The 20,044-nt window shown below is 32.7% G+C and overlaps 1 protein-coding gene across 5 annotated transcripts in view; it reads right to left on the bottom strand.

Annotated features, from left to right (window-relative positions):
• Positions 1-19,505, bottom strand: part of LOC117117958 (leucine zipper putative tumor suppressor 2-like) — a 58,457-nt gene extending 38,952 nt beyond the window's left edge. The window contains exon 1 of one of the 5 annotated variants that reach the window (XM_033262452.1): positions 19,339-19,505. The gene's annotated coding sequence lies outside the window, so the exon portion shown is untranslated. Of the gene's footprint in view, positions 1-2,152; positions 2,274-3,118; positions 3,313-11,560; positions 11,583-13,465; positions 13,593-19,338 lie in introns of those variants that run through there. The other 4 variants (XM_033262455.1, XM_033262458.1, XM_033262457.1 and 1 more) reach the window with 4 other exon arrangements.
• Between the last annotated feature and the right edge of the window lie 539 nt (positions 19,506-20,044).

Raw genomic sequence — 20,044 nt, 5'->3', positions numbered from 1 at the left:
TCAATTTAATATACTGTAGGGTATGGTATAGCCTACCATTATTCTGAGTAGAATAGAATAATTAGTGTCTATTTTTTGTTCAATTACAAATTTGCTTTTGTTTACTAAAAGGAGTATTAGGATGCTTGCAATAGCATCCTCACAGTTAGCTACTTATACTGTAGTGCTCTCTAAAAAATATTTCAATCCTGAATGTTCACTAGTGAGAGTAAAATAAGATCAGTAGATTAGTATAAGCAGGAATTATTCATAAAACTGGCTCAAAAGCATAGGCATAAACCTTGAGCTGTAAAAGTCGTATTCAAAGATACCATTGACATGTACGCACCACATATATTTCTGTTACTAGATCTTCTGACAAGATCAGATCAAAAATCTGTTTTATCTAGTGATAATTATCATAATAACCTGCATGACTTCTATTAACAAGAGTTTTATGGCATTTTAGCGATAATGTCCTTTTGAAAACGACCAAAGACCTGCACAGGCCGAGGGCTGCTCTGTTAAAAATATATTAGACAACTAAATCTTTACTGACAGCAATTACCGGATATCATTCCTAAATTAATCTTTTTAAAAGGTAAAGCATGGAAAATACCTCCATGGGTAAAATAACCAAAGGGTATAATTTGATTTAAATGATAAGATAAATGAAAAATGTGGATTAAATGATAAAAAGATAACAACACACACTCTTTCAATTCTTATACCTATTGTTGCAGATTCTAGGTCTCTTAGAATTTCTCTAGTGCAAGATAGAAACTCCGATTAGCAAAAGGTGAACTAATTGTCAGTACCTTTTCTTCAGTAAGTACATGGTGTTAAATTACACGTGTCAACTAATTGCCACTATTTCCTCAATATTTCACCAAATTATGCCCAGAATTCAAATTATTTATGGAGTTAGTTACTATGACACAATACAATGCGACGCCCCTTCATTACTAAGCAGTGCCTACCCAAGCGGGTACCTCCTCCTTAGCTAAAGCTAACGTAACAGCTTATTTTGCTTTTCCAACTTATGTAATGCTCAAGTACCAAAACTAGTGTTAGCTCGCAAAATATGGTGATTTAAGGTGATTTTTAATTACTTGAGCATGCTTTTTTTGGGGCCAACTGGGGAGGAGGATTAGTATTGTTCTGGGCCCCCACACACACCCTATCCCCTAGATATGCCACTAACCAAAAAAGTCATCTGCAAACATCTATGTTAGGCTATAACAAACTTATTATTGCTTTTTAAATTATGAAAGTATACATTTATGGAAGATCTATGATCTGGGGAAAAATGTCTAGAAACTATTAATGCTAAACAACATTAACCATGATGCCATGACATTGCGTATATAAACTGTGTTTAAACCAGTCAGAAAGAAATGATTTATGAAGTACTGCCAGTTCGACCAATCAAAACACTCAAACAAATTACCCTTAAGAGGACTACTTCATTCCTATTGGACGGACACATTGAAGTTGGCAACAATAAAATTCATGTGGATGAGCTATGTAAAGGCGCTTCTTTTATGGCTCTGGCGGGAATAAATGATTGGTCCAATGATTTGCGAAAAACCATAGAAATTTCATAATTCAACAGGGATAGTTATTCATGTACAACTTTACCAGCTGGACCAGATCATTGGGCATAATTCTCCCATAGGACATAAAAACACATGATTTTCAGAAACACATGATTTTCAGAATGGAAGACAAAGAAGAAATTTAATAACATACAGATTTCAATAAATTAAATTGAATACATTATTGAAAATGAGTTTAGAAGTAATATTTGGAATGATAAACATTAAAAAATGTAAATGAAAACATTGTTTTCTTAATGAATATAACACACTTAATTTGTAATAATTTAGGCCTGATGCTACTACCGGTTCACATCACTGGTAGGCCTACTATAACCTATCACCTTCCTATCATTTTCCAACATTTATTATTTCAAGGCAGTTAAATTTTGTGAGACAAAAACAGAGAAATATATGTATTACCAGCCTATTTATTTATTTGCCTACTAATTTTAGCAATTTTCATACTCGATGGATTTTGTAAGTCATGTCGTGTACATAATATTGAGCATGATGTCACGACTTTGCTATAATAAAAACCTAGACAAAATTATAAGTTTGTAGACATATCTTACCTCCAGGCAGTACTCCCTTAATCCTCGCTTCATCAACACTATAAAATTGTTACGTCTTAAATAAATAGGTAAATTACATCAATACAGAAAAGAGCAATGCAAAGCTGATATGTGAAGGCAGCAACTGGTAGGGAATGGGTTTCTTATGGTAATCAATAACCTCCTTTGACAGACACATAAGGATGACAATATATAAGCCTGGGTCGTGCGCACCTTGCGGGTGTCATCAATAATTCACATTCTTTTGATGAGATGAACTTTAAAGATCAAAAGAACTCCAACTCTAGTTAATTTGTCAACAAGCCTACAAGCTAAAGATCAATTCCAAAGCTTGAAACATGCATGACACATCCCTAGAGGCCAGACCATGGGACCAAGCAGAGGGTAGACCATGGGACCAAGCTGAGGCCAGACCATGGGACCAAGCATAGGGTAGACCTGGGAAAAGAAAGCACAAGCTAGCATAGGTGGAATGAGTAGACTAGACCAGCAAGTGGTACACCGGGACGGAACAAGTATTATTGCAAGACGGGGACCAAGAAAAGAAGCTAGATATGACAAGTACAGCAATGGCACATCTAGGAATATGAAAGAGGGAGGCCAAGGGAGGGTAGATTTTGATTTTTTTGATTTAAAAAAATTTTTTTTTTTTTTTGGACGGAGGGTCCAGACTAGGCCCGAGGTGTGAAATTTTATGTCCTATGGTTGGAAATGGTAATCTCATGCTTACGTTTTTTTTGGGGGGGAGGGGATCAACTGGGTTCCCCGGCATTGAAACTGTCTCTGTAGAGACTAGAATAGAATAAAACTAGCATATATTACACCAGAGAAGCAGTATTGCAGAGAAGGTTCACCACTCTACAATATATCTAGTCCAAAAGATAATAATTCATGGAACCATACCATAAGTTCTAAAAAAAAAAAGTTAGTTGTAAATACAAAAGGCAACATTGAAAATTATTTTACCTGAAATATTGAGGCCATAGTAGTGTGTCACAATTAATTCGAAAGACAGTAAATTTTAAAGAAATACATAAACATATCAAGCATCAAGTATATGGTTTAGCTACTACATCACCATCAATCTGTCTCCAAGATGCCACTTAAGAACCACGAAAAGGAATCACATGGAAAATGTGATGCTAAAGTTACACTTGAAATCTCAATCCGTCCTAGTTACACAAGCAAATCTACTTAGGTTGGTCATGATATGAAGAAGACAGCTTTTATACCGTCAGTGTTTCTAGGTTTAGTTCATTGTGATAGCTAGTGAAAGAAGCTTGAAGTTTATAAAAAGCCTAGGACATCTTCAGCCCCCAGAGATGTTTGATCTGCAAACAAACGGTTGACGCTGTCCTTTGAGGAAATCACAGACAGGCTTATTCTGGGTCTAATAGATGTGGCATGGTACACATTTATTGTGCACTGTTTAAAAGCATGGATTTGTCCAGGGAAGGGGTGGACAATGGTTGATGACCTAAGCTGGTGTTCCCAAGAGCTTCTGTTTCACTACAGTTAAACTGTTCCCTCCAAAACTAGTACAATCACAGCAGTGGTCATAGGTTTATGAACTCTTGCACATTCAACCATATCCTTTTCTTTTTGTTCAGATGTTAATAAATACTGATGTATTCAAGAAATAATAATAATAATAATCCTTACAATTCTCAACAGCAATAAAAAAAAATATCTATTTTACATCTGATTTCAAACAGCTGCATAAATAAGTTTTATTTACTTGATACAGTATGTGCAAGGCCAAATGAAAAGACAAATACGTTTCTCATTTCCTCCCACATCTTTTTATCTTTTTTCTTTTATGAGAACACCATTAATTCATTTTCACTGGCCAAATCATCTAGAAAATCCAGCATAACTATAAACATCCTTGTAAGCATTAAATGTTTATATGCCTAAGTATGACAAAGGACCTATCTTTATGAATGTTAATGTGTATATGTGTGCATGTTGTAATGGTCTGGTTTGTGAGCATTAGGGGAGTGAAAAAAGGGCTTTATCCGTTTTCTTTTTCTAAGTGACCAAGAAACGTGATTATTTACTTTTATTCTAATTTGGCTTAATTTGTTACCAGTAGTGCATTTTCCAAGTCTCAACATTAACAACAGGACAGAACTAACACAACGATAAAAATCGTATATAGCCTAGGTCTGTCTTGTTCTTAAAAGAGTGTATAAATTTTGTATGACATGAAATTTATATTTAAGTTTAGATTAGATAAGCACAATAAAGAAGATGTCAAATATTGACAAATAACTACTAGGCACTATTCCAAAGTGTATTGTTTGTTTAATATATCATATTATTCCCAGGTAAGCTTACTCTATTTTAACTTCAGTTTTAACAGACTATGTTGTCATATTAATTATGTCATCATCAGGAATCATTCTTGATGATGACATAATTAATGTCGAAATATTGAATCCCAACACGATGGCGTGTATTTCAATACTTGGAGTATGTATTATACTTTCTTATCTGAGATTAATCAGTGGACCTTTCGGATGTTGTCATATATGAGACAACATTATTTAAATGATGGAAAATCAATATCAGTCTAATTTTGCACAACAAATAGAAAATGATTCTAAAATACAGCTTTATGGTAATATGCCAGTGTATTTGGGGCATGTTGATTATTAATCGATGTCTCTTAACCTTATTACGACATCCTTTTAACAAAGTAAATTTATGTAATTTGGCCTATAAAAATGGAAAATACATTTAAAAAAGAAGAGGCAACACAAGGTAACATCTTGGAACATTACAAATATTTGAAGAGTTCCTGCTATCTTAAGTCATGATAAAATAAGCTTATTGAAAATAAACATTCTTTTACAGTTAGGCCTAGGCCTACAATTCTATTCAATAGGATTATATACAATGTCAATCAATCTGTCAATCAATCAATAATTCAACAGACTAATAGACAAATAAAGTTTACTTTTACCGAAAATTTTTTTAAAGTTTGTTATATATATGCTAAGCCCCGCCCATTGGATATTGTTGCTAAGGTCCTCCAAAAAGATGGCGTAATTGGTCAGTTGTTAAGTTTGATTGACACTCCGGGCAGGTCCATTATAGATTTATTGGAAGAGACCAAATAATTATTAACTGATGATACTCGTCAACTGATGACTTAATTGACTTTTCCTGACCTAGCAAGGTGCACAACACAGATGCTACAAATTGCTACTTGATAAATTTTACATTTATCAATTAATTTTCAACATGAAAAATCAATTATTATAGTTTAGCACCATCTTTTTCATCATCCCACAGTCATGGTGGTAATCAGAACAATTTACCACTGATATTGGGAAGATGGACTGAATAAGTAGACTGTTGCAAGCAACTGTTGTATGTAATTAAAATAACAGAATAACAATTTCAATTTTTGTACAATGTATACTAAAAATTATACAGTGAAACGTCTATTTTACGAACATCGATTTTACGAATAGCTGATTTTACGAATGGTCTTTGCCCCTGATGACATCATCATTGACCAATTATTACCGTAAAAAAAGTCCGGTTGCACACGTTTTACCAAGTGATAATGTATATTTTCCTTAATAAAATCAAGTTTGTTGTATTTGCTTATTAATAGTTCAATCTTTTCTTCTATTTCTGGTATAATAATCACTATATTAATGTAATAAACCTAACCAGAACAACGAACTACCAACGGAAGTGTCGTCGGATTGCGGGTCAGCAAATGTTTTACAACGTGAATGCTAGGTAGATCGCGAAATGCATGTAAACAACACCTAACTAGAAAGAACACGATAGAAAGATCCATAAAACATACAGATGTTTAAATAAGAGGTAAAATAATATTTTGTTAAGTGGAAGAATGCCAGCGATTAAAATAATTTGGTTTTTTATCGAAGGTAAATTCAGCTAGGCTCTAGCGCGGTAGACCATGCTGTTGCACTGTCAGTTCGCGCTAGGCCTGGCTGCCATCAGCCTAATATCTGCGCTTAATGGCAGGGGGTAGCTAGGACTAGGTATTGGAAACTGACACCAGATCTAGTTTACAAATTTCTTAAATTTACGAACACTCCTTGGTACCAAGGGGTACAAATACAACAACCTTCATATTCAAGATTATTATTTATTTTCCACAGAAATTAAAGCATACAATATTATCAGGAATTTAAAAAAAAAATATATTTACTTTAGCATATAAATTGGACAGAAATATGAATGGTTGTTGTATATGATAGTGACTTCAGAGCTGGCAATTAGTAAACAATACTGAGTTGCATACACGAAACTCTTCTTAAATCACATGCATCAGTAAACTCAATTCATGATCCTACAATTTGCAACAAAAAAATTCTAAAGCATGAATAAACTCTAGTGACTCGTAGAAATTCCAATTAAACTATGCAACCATGATTTGAAAGAAATACTAGACATAAATGTAAATTATCCTTTTGAAATATTACTATGAAGCAGACAGAAAATTTTAAGATAACTTTGCCTTGTTTATGTAGTTTGAATTTTTTATACTATAAATACTGTAAATGATCGAATCATTTTTTCCCCAAATAAACACCATATGAAACATGATTTTTTCCTCCTAAGCACGCTCTCAATAGGTGCTGCGGTGCATATTATAATAATATTTTATTTTAAATAAATGTTGCGGCTCTTAGTAAAAGTACACATTTACCCAAATTACCTTGATGTTTCATCATTAAACAACCAATTTCTCATTGATTAATAATAACTAACTTTTCAAAAAGTCGGCCTAAGTATTTATTTATTCTATCTTTTTACTGCATGCACTTTCAGTACTTGTGTCACTGTTTTTAAAAGTGATACAATTACATATTAAACACATGTTGAAAAGCAATGCAATTAACATTAACATTCCTAAATATATCTACAATAAATATAATTAAGAATTAAAAGAGTAAAACATAAACGTGGTACTTCTATTTCAAAGCTCCACTAATTGTAATTAAGCACTGCTTTCAAAATTAGCACACCTCTTAATTATAGCACAGCACTTATTTATATATTATGGTATATTCTGTATTATCCATGTGCAGGATTTGAACCCGCACATTTCAGGTTTGTGCAAGCCTCAATGTACAGCAGTACCCCCGCAACGATTAAAGCCCGGCTTAGAAAAGTTGAACATGGTGGCACGTCATTCCTAGTTACTATAGGAACACAGCCCGGTTTGAGATAAGCCACCTAGTTCAGACTGGCAAGTGGATAAACCCGGTGAATTGAGCTGGGTTTATCCACCTAGTCTGAACTAGGCCTATAAAGCTGTACTAACTATTCCCATACTGTAGGTACTACTTCAAAATCTGTCCGTACCAATATCCTGTAAATCAACAGTTTTGGCTATGATATTACTCTCTGGTATGCAGGTGAGGTCAGACAAGACAGGTCACAACCTCCAATCAACAAGTCATTAAAATGCACAATCAAGATATTACCAGCCCAATTATATGTAAGCTCGTTACAGTTCTGTAATGGTTCTATTCAGTTATTCTACTAAATTTTTAGCAGGACAACCACCTTTTTTAATGGTTTACTCACACAATTAAACAATATTAATCAGATGTAATACTAAGAATACAAACAAAAAACTAAACATACCTCCTAATAATCCGATGAATCCGCAGGAAATACGAAGAATAAAATATAATTAAAACTAGATCTAAGTATTCTTTAGGGAATCTGGTAGGGAATCAGCATCGGTAGTAACTGATACAGACAATGAAATGTGACGTTGGGTGATTTAAAATGATATAAAGGATTTGGTGATCTACAGAGTATATCACCAAGTTTTTATTTTAAACAGACAAAGAAATCGCTTTATGCTGTAAACACACAAGAAGCTTATTGTTGTTTGAGTCACTCTATAGCTAAACCAATTGTTCAGATTTTCATAAAAGGACAATAATTACTAGTATAATATCAATTCTTTTAATAATAGGTAGATCAAGTGCCTTTGTAATATCTATGTACAAACTTGTGATAATTTTCTTCCCAGGCCTAATGTATCGATGTTGTAATCTATATATTCTTTGTAATCCTGACATGGTTTCTTAAAAGGTTTCCAATTTATTTTCCTTCAATCAGAAATATCAATTTGCAAATCTTTCATTTTTGCATTTTCCTGGCCTCGATTTTTCAACATTTGAATGATATAAAATGGTGTAATTTTATATGTTTTACGATGACGAATGTTTTAGACATGCTAAGAATAATACAACACTAAAGCCATTAAGGACGTAAAAGGCACTCGGATGGAGGTAAAGAAGATACGTTGCCACATACAATACTTCAAGTAGTATAATTTTTAACATTTGTTGTTACATTATTTAAAACTTGTGGGCTCCTATTGAATATAAGGATGCATAAAAATGGAATTCGGAATAAAACTGTTTTAGATATTAATGATAATATTTAACATGGTAACACCACTGATATTAACCCTAATAAGGATAGCATAATTATACCACCATTACCATATATGGGTAAATCACACACATTTTTGCACGAGATTTCATAGTGTAGACAGACCTTAACACTCTGCAAGCCAAACACGTGTTTGCTAACGCAATGCCTGACCGCCAAACATGGAGATCTCCATGTTTCAGGTTTTTTTCTTTTATGGAATCCGATAGATGGGGTAATTATTGACATGTATTAACAATTTGAACACTGTATTCGGTCTGGACCATAAGTGTTTCGCTTTTTCAATGTGACCTACTCTCAGTGTCCTCATATTGCACGGCGATACTGAAACGCGGTTATCTCAGCTTCATTGTGTGAATATGCGTAAAACAACAAAAGTGAGTCACAATCACCTTACTGTTACGGGTCACAGATTGTGATTAGAATAAAGTGTTTGGTACCATTGTAAAGACATACACACTCTCAATGAGCTTCAGAAAAGTGTTAAAATTCGCTAAAAAGTCTGGCAGTGGCTAATATTATTTTTTCAAACCCCTGGCGTTCAGAGTGTTAAGGGCGCTAGTAGCATAAATTCATTTAGGCACTGATTTTTTTGCCTGTACAGACTGTGTGTGAAAGCAATTTGGAAAAGAGTAGGGAATTGTCTCCCAGTTTATGGACCAATACACTTCTCGTCACTAAACTAACATTATTTCTTTTTACAGGAAATATAAACAAACATGAAATATGTTGTTTTACCATTAGGAGAAGGACCAAAAGTTTAATGTTACTTTTTCACCAAACTTTAGTGTTTACATTATAAACAAATCACTGATGATGGTGCAACTTGACACAGAAAAGTAAATACTGTATTCGCCCATTCCACGGAGGTTCGGTTCCCATTCTGATACTCTGCCTTCACAGGCGGTCATCCACCATACAATACCGTCCTTAAATGTTGCAAGCGTTTAAAAACATCAATTTGAGCTGTTAATTGCTCCTGAAGGCCTTTACACACTGAGTTCATTTCTTTAAATATATTTTTTGGGGTTTATTTTTTAGTCGAATTCAATTTTAATTTACAAAGGACTGGATTGGATTTATTTGGTGTAAACACCAAGGGTAGACCACAAAAGTCTAGAAAAGACATATTTCCAGTAGGGTCCTTCTGGTGGTGATTGGTCAGTACACCGGGAGACAATCCCCTACTCTTTTTTGAAGAATGTACTGCGTTCTTTAACAAGCACAAGGGCCATCAATGTACACGGGACCAGCGGCTTAAATGTCTCATCCGAAAGACAGTGCGCTATTATAACTTGTATTTTAGCCCTCCAGCTGAAATACAAGGAGAGGCAGCGATGGGAATTGAACCGGGGACCTAGAGATCTCCACTATTCAGCGCAATGTAGTTGTTGCTTTGTCATATACAGTAGTTAGTACACTTTATATTTTTTACCAGTAAAATTTTGCCTAGGCTAAAAATGTTCTCATTTTGTTCTTATTTTACACACTATAAAAACTTACTAATTGTACAGCAGTATATTACTGTAGTGTATTATGGAGGGTATTGCATAGTCACACCTTTTGCACATAGGTACAGATATTTTATTGCTTTTTTTAATTGATTTTTCTAATTTTTAAAATATAAACCTCATTGAACTTTTTTACCTCAGCCTAAATTTGTTCTTATTTATTCTTATTTTTGCTTGAAGTAATTTTAGCCTCAGTGTTTTTACAAAATGCGTTCTTATTAAAAAAAAAAGAGAATGTAGTGAAGTTTGTACAAGATACAAGAAAGAATGTCCATCAGGATTAATATCCAGTGTGCTCAAGGCTTGAACCCAGGAACCAGGAATAAAAAAATAAAAGGCATCTTGATCACCAAGCTATCCAGTCCAATGTACAGCTCCACCATAACTTTATTTAAAATGTTTTGTCAGAAAATCTCTTCCAAATGATGTTAAATTCAACACTTTCTGCTTAGTTGACTGATTTCAGATTTCTAAAACTCTGCTGAACCAAAAATGAATGGTATATTGTTCAAGTGAGGGGTGAAATCAGGACATGTGTCTGGTGTTTTGATTATAATCCAAGACAAATGAAGTTAAGGCTTCCTGATTGGGTTTTGGAAAATGGCTCCAGTGGGCTATAGCTATTTTCACACCTGAGCAAGGCATTTTTCTAATCAAGTGCGCAACAGTACACAAACAATACACAAATAGACAACAAACGATGAAATAATTGATCACATTGTTGCCTGTTCAACAAGTTAATCAGACTCTGATGGAATAACTTGCATAGAATTAGGTCGTATCTGGAATTACATAATAAACATTATATTTTTTATGATTTCCCTTGAGCAATAATATTTATATTTAAGGAAAAGCACATAAAAAGAAAATTATGTACAGACCATGAGAAGTTCTACAGTTGAAATGCAGAACACAATTATTATTATTTAATACAGTAATACTATTTATTCCATATGCCCATCAGATTAGCACTGGATGTCATAAACTGTTTATCATAACAGGTTTTATTAATACCAACCTTCATCTAACAATATAATTAACATATTTTTATTTATTTATTATATGAATACAATACCATAATGATGTATTATAATAAATTAATATATTGTAATAAAAATAATATTTATTATTATTTACAACAGACAATTTGAACAAATCAGTATTTTGAAATATATGACAAATTATAATATATAAATTAGGCCTAAATATAAAGAAATGATCTCCTCACTAAAATAAATTGACTGATTCAGACAGACTTGCCTACAATTTAATAAATTTCCATTCAAATGGTAAAATTCAAATATATAGAGTGATGCAGGTCCATAAGTATCTTCATTACCTTTGGACTATTGCGATACAATAATTTTTATAACAATTTATATCGTATGATCATAAGGTGAGCTAAATGGTGCTAACTATACTGCCTTACCTGTTGGTAGAGAGAACTGCAAATTGTTTGGCGCTATCTAGCTTTCTAATGATTGCTGATGCAGTAGCCTACCTTGAGTTCCTCCCAACCCATTAGCAAGCGCCCTCTAGAGTATAATCATAATAACTCATCTGTACAATTCTAAAATGCAAGCTTTTAACATTAAGTTCCTACCTGAGGCAATCCTACACATTTGACATATATATGATACAAGATACTATGGTGAAGGACTGTATTCATGTTATATGTTTGCTTTATATTGGTAAAGTATAAACATACATTCAGAGTACAAGTTAACATAAATATAGTTTATCCAAACAAGATTTACATTAAAACAACATTGTTCTTTCCAGGTACTTTATTTACCAATTACATGTAACTGGTAATGTTCATACATTACTCATTAAATAATAGGCCAATTAAAAATATAAATTTGTTTCTTATTTGTTTTCAGAAAAATAAAACAAGGCCATACATTAATATTTGTTATTTAATAATCAGTAAATTTAGTAACAATCTGCCAGGGGTAAGAATTAGACATGAGCGTAAACAATAACAGGTCTTTCAATTCCTTCATTAAAAACAAAACATACAGTCATATTTTTATAATATATCTAGGTTTTACCCACAAGGCACAGACGAATACACATTGCTTACAAAGATGTTTCAACATCTGCATATTCATTTATTTGCTTGGAAAGTACCGGTAGTAGGTAGCATTAAAAATGTAAATACTTGGAGGCCACAGCCCAAAAAACAGATGATTGCTTGGATGAGAAATAGGTTTTTTTTTTTAATCAATGAAATAACCTACAACAAGCTGTTCTAGCTAAAAGTCCTTGAAATAGAAATTTATATATATAAAAAAAAGCCTTGCATTAAGAATCAATGAATAATGCATATATAAATGCAAACAACTTAGAATTTATGCAACTGTTGAAAAGGTATGGTGCGATCAATAATTGTATGAATAAAAATAAAAATATGGTGCGCGGTTGAAGCAAATAGAAAGTTATGTTGTGTATATATAGGATACTACACATGAAGATGGATAGTCAGAAAACCAATCTAAAATACATGGGGATGTCAATCACATTACTACCGGTATATAACGTGTACACTACTTGAATATGGGTCAGAATCATGGACACTACACACAATTACAGACATGTTGGCAAGACAAAATCGCATGCAAAGATGAAGTTTCTAATGAAAAAGTATTGAGGACAGAAACAATAAAGTTGGTGAATGTACTAAAAAGAAAAAAAAATTCTTTAAATTTTGCTGAAAATCTAAGAAATGCCGGTCAACAGCTACTTCTTCAGAGTAAAATATAAAGAAGGAACGGTGTGGTATGTTGTTTTTATATATTTCTTTTAAAATTGCTTAGAAAACATATCATCGTCCATAAGTATATATAAGTACCTATCAACACTAAGTCACGGATGATATAAATCCATTTCTTTGAGGAAGAGGTTTACTCATGCTATTAATAAACCACTCAATCAGTTCAAATTGGTCAATGCATAAAACTGTTTATATCACCATTAATCTATTTGGTCGCACGCAATATGCAATATGCTTTTAATTTGCATATTATGTGATTCAGTCAACCGATGCTTATCAAAATAATGTGTTGAAAAATGTTATGATTCCAAAATAATTTATAATATTTATATTTAGGTGACATAACCTCATTTTTTTCACATCACCCCAAACGCTGGTATTACCACTGCTCTGCACCAAACCATAGGTTTAGGTTCCCCCGATTTCACCTCCGACAATATATGTATCTTTAACTGTATCTATTTACCTACTAACTTGAGCTAAGTTAAGAAAACGTCTGAAAGCTACAATTATAATAGATTTTAATTAAACCCTAAATAGCCAACAAACCCAACTCACATAAAACAGGCTTCAGTGAACTTGCTTCAAAGAAATCCTAACATTATTCTTTATATACAAAATAAAGGACTGTACAGCGCTGGGGCTATACAGCCAATGATGAATCAATGCCAAAACTGACTAGTATTACTAATGATAGCTCCTTCTAGTCCAAAGTTATGGTTCAGGAAATTTACTCCAAATGAAATCTTTCACGGATGAATTGAATATTATAAAGATTACTTATAAGCTACCTGCAAAAAATATTACCTGATCAAAAATGATTCACTCATTCAAAAAATATATAAGTACAAGACCAGAGTTATAAAACAAACAACAATAGTCAATAAAACACCAATTTCTTTAACTTCACATCATAAAACTTGACTGCTACCCTTGTGAACTAAATTTTTTTGCTATTTTTCCGAATGACCATGAATTTGAGTTCGTTGCTGGTCATAATGTTTGTCTGCATCCTTGGACAAGACACTATACTATCCAGGATGTGAATGATTTGGAAGTATGGAATTCATGGGCAGAACCAGGAAGTGTAAATAGAGTGGCTAGTCACCACCAACTTTCCCTCCAAACAATTTTAGACTATAGGCAAGCTTCCTGACTAAGTATTAGAAACAAAGAATTTTACTCGGTCAAGATGCTGAAGACCGTCTATATATGGTGGGTTACTTTTTACCAGATATTCTACTGAAGGGGAACGTGTCATCTCATTTCCATCCCAACCCCACTTTCCCACCCCTTACCCATCTCACCCTCCCCCACCCATTTTTGGGCCCAGACCACCAATTTACACTACCAAAATTATACTACCCCTAAACAATGAATTTGTTAAAAATAAAAATAATATTAATATGATATTAACAAATGCTTATATTGCTTTATTTTAATTTATCCAAATGTGTTACACCTTTTGGTTGTTATAAATTGCAAATATACTATATAAACTTTAATTTCAAAATGTGCTATATAATCATTATTCTAAAAAAAATTCCAAGCTTTCCAAACATCCAGGGTATCATTAATTTTATATCTCATAAATTATATATTTCATATACTTACCGACAAGAAAGGTTTCTTGCATTACTGTGATATCAATGCCATTTCAAATCCAAATTAATTATCTACAATAATACTATTGAACAAAGACACACAATATCCACAAAGCCTTTACCAAACTTAAATTTTGAAACTACAATGTAAAATTAATATTGCAGCTGAATGCTTAATTACAAAAACCTTGTGCACTTCAATTTTAAAGGAAGGTGGATCTTTGATGAATCATAATCCCACCAACTAAACACTATAGTACATTCTATGACTCATTGTGTTGTAATTCTCAGTAACCATTGTAAAATTAGTCAAATATATTTTTTTCATCAACAAAGAAACTACATCTTGTGTTTTGCCATATGGATACAATGACTAGAGGCTAAAGACAACAAAGATAGTTTAGTACGCGCATCAATAATAAGTGCTGGAAAAATAATACTACGTGAGGGAACCCTGGAGATGTGTTTTCTGATCCCTAGATAAAATTTACGATAATCTACAGAGCATAAGTACGGGCTGAGTAACGTGTAGCATGTGCACGTAATTTATTATTTATGTTACAGTACACAGGAATATCATTAAGCAATATTGTTTATAGTGTATTGGTAGTTTTGTATGATAACAAGATATCATTAAAAATATTATTTACATTGTCCAACCATTAAATATTAATTTAAAGATAAATGATGATGAAAATGATATACTTAATTTTATCATAAAAATCTATTCAATACAGCATTTATTTATCATGTTCATCAAGTGATTAACAAGCATTTGCATTTTTCATAGGGTAGGGGGAGGGGGAACAGAGATGAAAGAGCAAGGAGAATGGGGATTGGAGAAATCCATCCTAAAAAGCTGATAAATGGGGACCCTTGATGCATTGCAGGGCTTGAAAAAGTGCACAACCTCTTGACCGGCGGTCGGAGGCAACATGAATATTCTGGAGCCATTTTGGGGGAAAAAATTTTTTAAAAATAAGCTGTTGGGCCATAGTGTAGCGATAACATTTGGTGCTGCAGGTATTTTATCGAGACAACTTTCATGGGTGGAGGCACAAAAAAATATTTTCCAGTCATGAGTTTTTTAATAGGGAGATTTTGATTTGTGCGACGACGCGACGCTAGAACGGAATCACTCATGTGTGACCGTCCTACCTGGCTTCCTACGTTCTCTGCATATGTAAATTTGGCCAAATTACGTTCCAGAATCTACTCGACGAAGTGACCTCAATGTTCTTGCATGCGCAGATAACTTTAGTGACGTCATTACTTTCTACGTCCTACTGTCGTCGTGCAAGCGAAAGCTCCTTAATGACGCGGAGGGAGTGGTGATTAGCTTTGTCCATTTTTCTACACCAATGTCACAGGTGTTTGGGCATGGTGCTATGAAAAAATCTGTAATTTTACTGCATATAAAACTCAGAACCCAAGAATTAGTTATTACACCAAACTGTAATAAAAAAAAAATTTTTTATTGCGCTATATTCAGAGTAGAGCTGATCCTTTGGAATCAACAATGGTTTATAACTAAGTCTTCACGTTTGGGAGTGTTGATGAGAAAAATTCTGTCATTTGCAACAAATTAAACTCAGAACCCTGGGACTGGGTGATGTGCCATTTACCACTAATGTGTACTTAAAATAATGCATATAATTTTTATGCGCTACAAGTAAGTAAGCAAGCATCGTATCAATCACACGTACATGAAATCGTTCAACGTTCCCAGGCCAGCACCATCAAGCTGTTCTTCATATGATCAATTTAAGACTATTACGTTGAACATAAAAGCAATTGGAATGAGTTGCTTGAATCATACAAGAAACATTATAGTATTATCTATATATTAATTGATTCAGGATATCAGAGTACTGTGAACAATCCTAATATGCACTGCGATCAAAATTCCTATCATAAAGCTCTGTACATACTATCAAATTTTCTTTGACAAAAAACTGTTGTATGCCCATATATAGTAATGATGTGCCTAAATATGGTCATAATGTGATGTCATCATGACCATATTTATGCATGTTACATGTCAAATATGTGATAGTCTAGATAGCGCTTAAGAAGGTTGGCATCTTAATCATCATTTTTGTTATGAATATCTTGAAAAATATTTTGAGTATGTTTCCCATTTTTTAAAATTTAGTCTATGAATCCTAATTATCAATCATTAATTTTTTTATTAATCTAGATTTATTAAAAATCTTGATTTTCTTATGATTGATCTTTGATTATTAATTATTAGTCTATCACTCGCATGGAGGGCGACAAAAAGTGATAAGAATGTTAATTTGAAAAAAAGATTGATTTTATAAGAGAGTGAAATTGCAAAAAAAACATCAGAGAATGAATATATTACCTTATCAAATTGATCCTCAATAAATCTATCAAAATTGAAATTTTATTTTTTCTCTACAAAAACACATTATACATACACATTCCATTTGAACACCTCACAGGAATATTATTAAGTAGGTAATCTTCTGAGAGAAAATACCTGTTATTAAATATTCATTATTGAAACTTCTATTAAATCACATGGAGTCCACGGGATCAACCAATAATAAGTCCAAATAAACCTCTTACATTCACATGAATAGTTGAGAAAAACAAGTAATTCGAAATTATCCCCATAAAGGAGGGGATAATCGCAATCAAAAATACCTTTTGTGTGGAAGAAAAACACAAACATACATACACTATAGGAATTTACATACTGAGCAAGAATTGGCTGAATCGCATTATTTGCTTGTCTGAGGCACTGACCGTGAATTTAAGATATATTCTGGAAAAGTTGAAGTGGAGTTTTTTTTTTCTTTCAACCCTATGCACACCTGGTCTTGGGGGACTATGTACTTCCTCCTATTTAAAGAATGTATCATTTATAGCTCAACAAAGGTAATATGAGCTACTTAACGAAATATTTATGAGTTGTTAAAAAATTCTGAAAATTAAAATAAGAAGCAACACATAAATACATGCTACTACAGATTACAAAGACTCATCTGTTATCATAACAGACCAATTTTTTTTAGATTTATACATGTTCATTCATTGAAAAAAACCACCACAGTACATCTTATTCTTTTTCAAAACGGATATTTCACCCAGAGGAATTGTAAAGAACAGTACTAGCTACTGATCAAACGATCAAGGCCAGATGGTGGAATTAAGGGCGCCAAAAAATTAAGAGTGAAATCGGGATAATTTGAAGACGTGTGCTAAGGACATGATCCAAGCCCGCGGGAGAATGAGTAAGCTCATCTGACTGAAATATCGGTAGACAGATTTATGGGCACCTGCAGGTTGGGGCAAGCCCAAGTCCAGCTAGCCAGACCAGGAAGTGAAAGTTTATAAGGTCAAATGCATCAATAATAATGTCTACTTATTAAGATTCCACTCCTCAAAAGAAAAGTAGAAATACTTTAAATTCAATAGTGAAATATAAAAAATATGATAGTAAAAAATTACCCAATGTTCTTTTAATTGGATGTCAAAAACAGCATTTAATATATAATGTAAGCTTCACCGAAAATATGAAAATATGATAGTAAAAATTACTCAATGTTCTTTTAATTGAATGTCAAAAGTAGCATAATATAAGCTTCACCCAAATATTCCTATTTACTGATAAATACATTTGTATTGTAATATTAAATCAATCGACCATCTTCAACCTCAATACTGGGGCAGGATTTGGCAGTAGGGGTGTGTGAGTGCCCACCTCTGCCCCAACATGGTTGGTGCTGAGGTGCGAAAATTTTGAGAATATAGACTGCTTAGGTGCCTTGGAAAAATGCCCCTTATACCTTAAAAAATCCTACCGGTAATTCATATCAAAAATACAATACAACAATTATTTTTCTTAATACAATTTAGGTGGGTGCCACCGCACCGTCCACCCCAGCAATACATACTCATTACATGTAGTATACAATGATGATGTTCATAATAGCTCGTTCATAAGCTTTTAATCTTCTTATGTCTAGTACTTCATTGATAATGAGTCATATAACAACAAACTACATTAGGCCTAACAACACTGAAGACTTTATTTAATGCTAAAATCTTCAGAAAGGGAATTATTAAAAAATTAAATCTTGAAATTATAAGACACCAATTTTCTCTATCTAAATACAGTAGGCCTAAACATTGAACTATTAATATATATTTTTTGGTAGAAATTAGTTTATTATTATTATTATTATTATTATTATTTTATTATTATTATTATTATTATTATTTCAAACTCTAGTGCAGACATTACAATACAACCAATTTTAAACAAGAATGTTAAATATTGAAATAACCAGAGAAATACACATTCGGCTAACATTTAGGTTTCTATGTCATTTGTTATAAATTATATGGAGCTAAATATCATATTACATTTGATATTATTCTATTGATCACTTCATCACAAACGCACAGTGCATAGGTCTACACACACCAATCTTTTAACAAGGATATTAAATATTGAAAGGAACCTTTGAGAAATAATATTTACACTTTAGATTCCCATGTCATATTTTATAAATCCTCTAGGAGTTCATATCATCTATATTACATTTGATATTAACTACTTGGTTAACCACCTTTTACAGACATAATTATTTTTAGTAAGCCACAGCACAAGACCACACCACATAAATCTAACTTTGTAAAAAGAATAAAGATTGTACTTTTCAGAGAAGGTTTTACCTCTCATAATGTTTAACCTTGCCTCAAAATAACATTAGTAAAATATTACAATATTGATAACACAGGTGTTAGAAATCCACAGACACCTATAAAAAATATGAATAAAAATAAACTTACCTAGTTGAAATGCCTTATCAATGGCTTGTACACAATAATACTCAATTAGGAAATAAAATATGATTCCAGAAAATGAGTGCTTGATACTGGTTAAAAGGACTAGAGCAAGCACACCATATGTGCTTGTTCTCTTGACCAATACTAAGTATAAATGATAGGAAGTGTGCTCTGCTGCCAGTCAAGTCAAAGCAATATACTGTAGTAAAATTCATAGCCTTGACATCACCAACAACGTTAATATTCACAGTCATTAAATTTTACGGTTGAGGTATTTCCGAGGTGTGAAATTTCTGTTGGTCTGAAATTCAATTTTAAAATTTACGTCAATAGGTTCCTTCAAATTAAGAAAAGTGTTATTTGGATTTGATATATGTTAGTCGAAAAGAAATATATAAGTTAAATTTTTTGAAAGTGCTCTCAAACTAAATTGGATATTTCTAGTTGTTTAATTTTTAATGTATTGTTATACTTCACTGATCATTGATCACGGCTGCATATAATATTCACGTTCATTTATCTGTGCGTACCCATTCAATCCCTTTTAACATACTCCTTTTAATTCAAGCATGGTTAATATGCATAGTGTCAAATTCTGCTATTTCACGTGTGCATTTTCACGTGTGCATTTTCCACATGCAAAGTATCGTGAGTATAAAAACAAAAGCTAACCGACTATTTGTTGTCTTCCGAAAAAGGTTGTTATCAT

This window comes from Anneissia japonica, unplaced genomic scaffold (genome assembly GCF_011630105.1).
Source record: "Anneissia japonica isolate Jap-2015-1 unplaced genomic scaffold, ASM1163010v1 scaffold288016_len413324_cov198, whole genome shotgun sequence".
In the NCBI taxonomy this organism is placed as follows: domain Eukaryota; kingdom Metazoa; phylum Echinodermata; class Crinoidea; order Comatulida; family Comatulidae; genus Anneissia; species Anneissia japonica.
This window is presented reverse-complemented; position numbering and strand designations above follow the sequence as displayed.